Source organism: Folsomia candida, unplaced genomic scaffold (genome assembly GCF_002217175.1).
Source record: "Folsomia candida strain VU population unplaced genomic scaffold, ASM221717v1 Fcan01_Sc005, whole genome shotgun sequence".
NCBI lineage: Eukaryota > Metazoa > Arthropoda > Collembola > Entomobryomorpha > Isotomidae > Folsomia > Folsomia candida.
In genome coordinates this window covers 7,472,850-7,480,519 of record NW_019091197.1, presented here as the reverse complement: position 1 = coordinate 7,480,519, position 7,670 = coordinate 7,472,850, and positions in this window count along the sequence as shown.

Below are 7,670 nucleotides of genomic sequence, written 5' to 3'. Positions count from 1 at the left end.
TAGAGAATCATAAGCTGGTCATTCTTTGGGGGGAGCTTATTGGAATTGAGGGTATATTATTGTTGTTCGGCTCCAGGGGTCAAATTTTGTGTTGTGTTCTCATTATTTCGCGTAACGAAACTTGTCAGGCTACGTAGATATTCGTCATTGCAATACATAAGTTATCGTGTTTGTTTATTCTGTTTTGTTGTTATATATATATACATATATATTCACATTATGCACATACACTGAATGACGGAATTACTTTATTGGAATATAACTCTATGCCTGTATGCTAAAAAAATTATCCGGACTGGACGATTGCTCGGATTCTGCTTGCATATCTATAGCATAATCTTTGCACAAATTAGAAAAAAACTTACAAATTGCACTAATTATTTGAGATTTTGAAAAAGTTTGTAATTTGAATCTGCGCAAATTATTTGAAATTAAAAAACAATCTGCTAATCTCTGTCGGAAACATGTATGTATTTTACCAAGGAACAAATGATAGTTTTTCTAGCCGGCAATTAGCCTTTAAAGTGCTATCCCCTCTGGCCAGGCTATCTCTATTAATGGGTATTCTGGTCGCCCCACAAAGTACAAGGAACAAATGTGGAAAAAATTGTTTTCCTAACTTTAGCAGTTTTCAAGATGCAGACTTCATGTTTTCATAGGAAAAATCGGGCGCAATTTATTTCCCACCCTTTATGTATGGTATGTGTAAAATTAACAGAATTAATTAACGCCCGTGCGTGTTGTACGTCCGTCAGGCTTGTGATAACTCTTCAAAATTATCCGATCGACTGTGTGCAGTTTGCCACACATATAAAAATGTGCCAAATAAAGACTCAAGTTTGAAGATTAGCTTTACCGGTCATGGGGTTGACCGATCATTTCATTAGTTATATGTTTTTACGGGCCATTTTATGAAAAAATAATGGTATAATGGCATTGATGTCAAAAATGCATTCTCCCCGGTTAAGTCACCATATAGAGTACCATATGCAGTCAATAATAACTACGGCAAACTCTATTTTACACCAGTATCTAATATTAGATCGCCTGGAACGACGGCTGTTTATTTTGGATTGTGTTTTTCCCTTCCCTGACGGTATGACGCGGTAAAAATGTCATGGAAACAACCATTTTCCCGGATCTATCCGTGGCTATCTGGAACACAGCAAATCAATAATTTTCCACACTCCAAAACCTACAGATCTGTGTATTTGCTTATGTGGTGTCACTTTGCCGTGTGGTTAGACCAGGACAGCTCACAGGGAAATCTATTTTCAACCCGTTTTTGTAAGGTAGATATAGATTGAAATCCCTTCTCTTTTTAGTCAGACCTTCTTTCACACTTGTCGGAAATATTAAAAGTTTACACAAAATACTAAAATATTTCGTATCAATCAAAATTATAGAATGGAGCCTAGTGGAAGAAAATTCGGCTTCACGCCAGAAATGGAGAATGGCGTGGATCGATCGCTCTTCATGTTCCTGGCTGTACTTCTGATTTCCCTGCTAATGGCGTACTTTGAGTTTTCAGAGTGGGCGGTATTCAGTAAGTTAATGGAAGTTTGAATTCTATAAGGGTGTTCGGAAGATATATTCAATTGCGGAATATTGCAGACGATCATTCCCCATCAAAACCAAGAGTCGACAATGCTGTCCCATATTCACTAAGGGGCCAATTTTACGAAAACCAGGGTGGATTGGATTTCTAAACTTGGGCAAAAATCGCGTGTTCAACCAATAACATCAAATTTATTTCTTACGCCAGAATTTCAGAAATATTCGTTGCTTGGTAGCATATTAATCATGCAATCAATCGCTGCATTTTTTGTTATTATTAGAAATAGAAACTTTAAATCTCTATGCAATCTCTTGCTCCCTTTGCCAATGGAAGTTACTTTGTGTGTGCTAAGATTCACAACAATACTTTCCACTCACTAAACTCAGTTTTTTGCTCTTATGGTACGCTGGTACCTGGCTTCACGCTGCGTTATGCGAAACATGCATTTGTAAACGTATAATAACATCTCCTCTCTGCACAATGCATTATTGCATTCGTCTTTTGGTGCAATCATGCACTTACTTATATATGTATATACATTATTGTGCATTAAACTGCAGATTTCTAATTCTTTCAAGTTAGAATCAATAAATCTTCTACACTTTCTATTTGTGTATTATGTTCATTTTTTCCTTAGCAAACAAAATTCTTTAGCATTTACCTCTGACATGGCTATGTTTTCATCCAAGCCAGAGCGGGCCCGCCATAATCATTGCTATAATTATTATGGCTGATACTAAATACCGTATAAGTATATTTTTACGGTATTTATCTATAGATATCTATATTATAATTTCGAAAAGTCCGTCCCGTGAAATTTTCCGTGACATTCCTGCATTTTGATTGGCTGTTGGCATTCTAGCTCAACCAATCAGGGGACTGATTCGATTTTTGATTATGCTTCTGGTTCTCATTCTGATTATTATGCGGATGGTGAATAGACGGTGCCATAGCCACCGCACAAAATTTATTCAGCAACCTTAAAAAAATACTTTAACAACGTCAAAAAAATTCCCTAGCAGCGTTAAAAAAATTCCTTAGCAACCTTAAAAAAATTCCTTAGCAACCTTAAACAAATACATTAACAACGTCAAAAAATTCCCTAGCAGCGTTAAAAAAATCCCTTAGCAACGTCAAAAAAATTCCCTAGCAGCGTTAAAAAAATTCCTTAGCAACGTCAAAAAAATTCCCTAGGAACGTTAAAAAAAATTCCTTAGCAACGTCAAACAAATTCCCTAGCAACCTTAAAAAATTTCCTTAGCAACGTCAAAAAAATTCCCTAGCAACCTTAAAAAAATTCCTTAGCAACCTTAAACAAATACTTTAACAACGTCAAAAAAATTCCCTAGCAGCGTTAAAAAAATTCCTTAGCAACGTCAAAAAAATTCCCTAGCAGCGTTAAAAAAATTCCTTAGCCACGTCAAAAAAATTCCCTAGCAACGTTAAAAAAAATTCCTTAGCAACGTCAAAAAAATTCCCTAGCAACCTTAAAAAATTCCCTAGCAACGTCAAAAAAATTCCCTAGCAACCTTAAAAAATTCCCTAGCAACGTCAAAAAAATTCCCTAGCAACCTTACAAAATTCCCTAGCAACGTCAAAAAAATCCCTAGCAACCTTAAAAAAAATCCTTAGCAATGTCAAAAAAATTCCTTAGCAACCTTAACCAAACTCCTTTCGACGTCAAAAAAATTCCCTAGCAACCTTACAAAATTCCTTAGAAACGTCAAAAAAATTCCCTAGCAACCTTAAAAAATTCCTTAGAAACGTCAAAAAATTTAATATTGTTGTGACCACATTATTCAATTATTTGTGTTCTTATTTAACGCCGCAATTATAATTTTCGTGGAGGCCAGGCTACTGCATAACGCTCTATTTTGATTTTGTTACATTACTGTTAAACAAAATGTGGCCCGTCTTTAAGACGGGCTTATAGGCTAGTGTTAAATAACTTATGAAATTGCTATCCCACAAACTCACTCATACATACGGTAATGATAGTTTTATTGGCTTCTAAATAAAATAATTTATCGCTGTATCTCTCGTTGTTTAATACAGATCTTTGATAATATTGTATACTACACTCTACGATCTAGTAACTTACGTCTATTTGAATATTCGTCTAATTGAATAATTCAATTTATAATGTGATTATTATTAATTAATTTAATTAATTTAAATAATAATAAATTTAATCAAATTCAATTTGATTAAATTAATTAAATTCAATTTGATTAAATTAATTGAATTAAATTTGATTAACAGAATTTGATTTGCTAAATCAATGAGCAGGAAGAGGAGAGTCTCCTCAGGAGACTCTCTGCCTGTTAATCTAATGTTCAGCTTTGGGCCCGTGGGCTTATCAACGCTTTTAAATAGAGTGGAACGTAATTTTAGTTGTTGGCAACCAAGTGAGATCTCAGTTGAAAATTTATCTCTCCCAAAGTCAATATTCAAGAAGAAACATATCCCAAATTCACACGCCCGCTGGGTTAAACCCAGTAGTCAGCTTCGTCCACCTTTTTTGTGCTATTCTCCCTCAATTTTCCCATCCGCTTTAGTAACTACTATATTATTTAAAGCTAAAATTTATATACGTTCATAAATTCCATATAATTCGTTGGGGGAATGATTGTCAGTCTAATATTTAATTGTCTCGCTAGTTACACCGATTTTTGAAAAACTTTGTAGTTGTATTTTACACAGAAAGCTTTTTACACAGGTATCGATTACAACGCGAAAGGATGGGAAAATGTAGATAAATGTAACTCAAATTGCTTGCGCCAGAAGAACTTCAACCATTAGGTTGAGCTTATGAGTGATAATTATGTTGAGAATACTTCAATTGGAATTATCTCGTGAAATACATATTTCGGCAGGAAATGAGTTTACGCTGTGACTAATAGTTTCCTTAGAACTGTAATTATCTACCAGAATTACATATTTATGCTTCTCCTAAGTCTTGTCGTGCATAATTTCTTTTTTTTGCACGTAACGAACTTGTTCAAATTTCCTTATTAAATAGGTCACCCTTAGCATGCCTTCTGTCCGTGAATCCGTCTGTCTGTCCATCTGTCTGTCTGTGAATGAATTTGTTGCACAATTGATGCTAATTAAATGAACATATATATCCATTTTTCACTGACCTTTGCGCATAATTGGAATGCAACACTTGGTAATCATCCATTAATGGATGATTACATATCACTCCAGAGCAAGGAATGGGCATGAGGAAAGTTTTGAAACTTTGTTCGTTTTCAACGATATTCTCTTAAACAGTAATAAACCGTTGTAACGTTAGAAGTAGCTCACCCTGTAATAATGATTTTAGCATAATTTTGCACCAATGGTGCAGAATTGGCAGATAAAATAGACACACAATTTTGGCATACTTTTTCATTAATGGTGCAGAATGGGCGGACAAAAGATACACATAATTGTGATATAATTTTCCATCAATGGTGGAAAATAAACGAAGAAAATGCATCCATAATTTTGACATAAAATCGTGACAAATTCGACGTAAAAATTCTAATTATTTTTTTCCGTTCTAATGCACGTTTGGTGCGTTTTGCATCTTTTCCCTCAATTGTTTTGCACCATTTTATGTTACCGACTGTTCGAGACCAATGATGCTACTAATTTGCTAAAATTTGCACATGGGGCAAATTAATTAGCATCAATTGATGCAAAAACCTCGTGAACAGACAGACGGACAGACAGACAGACAGACGGACAAGAGGAATTCAATAGCTCCCGTGCTACGCAGGGTGAGCTAATAAGCAAGATTTCACTGGAATTCCACATGTACATATTTTATTATATGACCAAGAGAATAATCAGCATAGGAAATCGGAACCTACAAAATATTTCACAACGTCTCACAACAAGTCTACCGTGGCAAACATGATGATCTCTAGTTTTCATGAGACCGAGATATGTAAGGTGATGATATTTAATTGCATCGTGTGTGCAATGTTGAGACGGTGTTCATTGAAAGCACGTCATCATAAGAATGTTTTGCCAATAAATATAACCATCTCAACCCGCAAGTGAAAAATCAACAGCGTATTATTCTAATAGATATTTATGTATTATAATTTGAACCCGTAACACGTCGCGCATGCTATATTTTTCAAGCAATAAACAATTTTATGACAAGAACAAAACTGTTGTAATATGTATACACCTTGTACATGCACATGTACTTTCTGTAATTTTCCACTTTTCAACATTTCCACAAATGTTAATGCATGGAATATATTACCGCTAGACTTAAGGAACTGTAAGGACAGTAAAATATTCAAAGTTCAACTAAAGGAGTATATTTTATCTAATGATGACAAGATTTTCGGTTAAATTACAACTATGTTTTTATTAAGTAGCACAAGCTACTTTATGCGATCGGTTAGTTAGTCTGTCTGTCTGTCCGTCTGTCTGTCTGTCAACACTATAACTCGAGAACGGTTTGTCGCAGCGACCTGAAATTTTTAACACATGTTCTTCACGGGTAGGGGGTGACACCCTACTAAGGGGGTGTGGCCACTTTGTCGACATCATGTCGAAAAACGTCGCCATGGCCTAATTTCGGCATTTTTTGGGCGATTTGCATGAAATTTGGGCAAAACATGTTTTTCGGTGTTGTCGACATGTCGCAATATGGCGATTAAGGTTTCGACGACAAATTTTGTCGGCATGCCCTAATTTCGGCATTTTTTGGGCGATTGGCATCAAATTTGGGCAAAACATGTTTTTTTCTGTAACCACACTGAATTCAAACATAATACCCAAAAATTGAAACAATTGAAATTGCCGTGAATTCAATAATGTAGATTATTTTCATTCATCGTCTACGGTCAATAAGTCATACATGAAGAACAATAGGTGTCTACGAGTTCCATACTTTTTCTTACGTCAGACTATGGTTTTCCCGACAATTGTTTCTATCAAACTATGTATCATTTAAACATAATTAACATAATTAATAGGAAGGGCATGTGAAAATTATGAGGAAATATTTAGAAATGTACACCAATCGCTTCATCACGAGGAAAATTCTTCACCATACATAAGTTCTTATTCATATACTATTAGGGAATGATAATACACAAATGATTCACGAGATTAATAAATAATTAATGAATAATTTTTTCATGGATTTTAGTAAATTATTTTTTTAATGAATATTTATTATGTCTTCAATGCTCATTAATTATGAATGGTTATGGTTTTGCTCATGTTTCCATTATCGCTTGATGAATAATGTAGGAAGCAAATGTAGGGATTTATCTAATATTAAGAATTTTAAGTAAAACGAAGAATGAATGAATTAATACATATCTACTCAATAATTACCGAATATATTTTTTCTAATTTTCAACGAATTAATAATGATTAAATAAATTTTTTATTTTTTTTGTCAGTATAACATTATGTAGGTAGCAAACTATTTGCGAAAACGTGAATTTGCACTACATGTTCTCCGGTAAAGTTTTAGTTACACTAAATTATCCATCGATTAAGACCATTACGAAGGCAATCGGTATGCCGCAGTAATTAAGGTTCCCTTCTAAGTGGTTCCGGTGCAAACGTAGAATTTTTTACCGACATTATTACAAAGTGAATTAAAGTGAAACATGTCCCGACGAAGTAAACATATTACGCACTTACTCGGCTACAAACATGATGCGAAATCCTGCAATATATTTATTTTCTTAGCAACGAAACCTACACACATTTATGCACGTGTGGGAACCAGTTCCATGCAATTAACAGGGGCAGTAGCGGCGTAAGCTGGGGGGACATTAGCATTAAGGAGTAGGATAATGAGGGTCAAATTAACATATAGGGCGTCAATGAGCCTCCCACCCCACACCTCCCCCCGCCAACGCACTTGGAGAGAAGCAATTGCCAAGATTATTTATGTAAGTGATGAATGTTTTTTACATATTAAACATTGGTTGGTTGATTGGTAGTCATTCATTCACATGTTATTCCTCGATCATTACAAGTTAATGACTGGTTTACATCAAGTAACAGAGAGTTAGTAATAATTATAATGCAGAGTTAGTTTACTTCTTTATTAAAACCTTTCCACACACATTGTATAAAATAC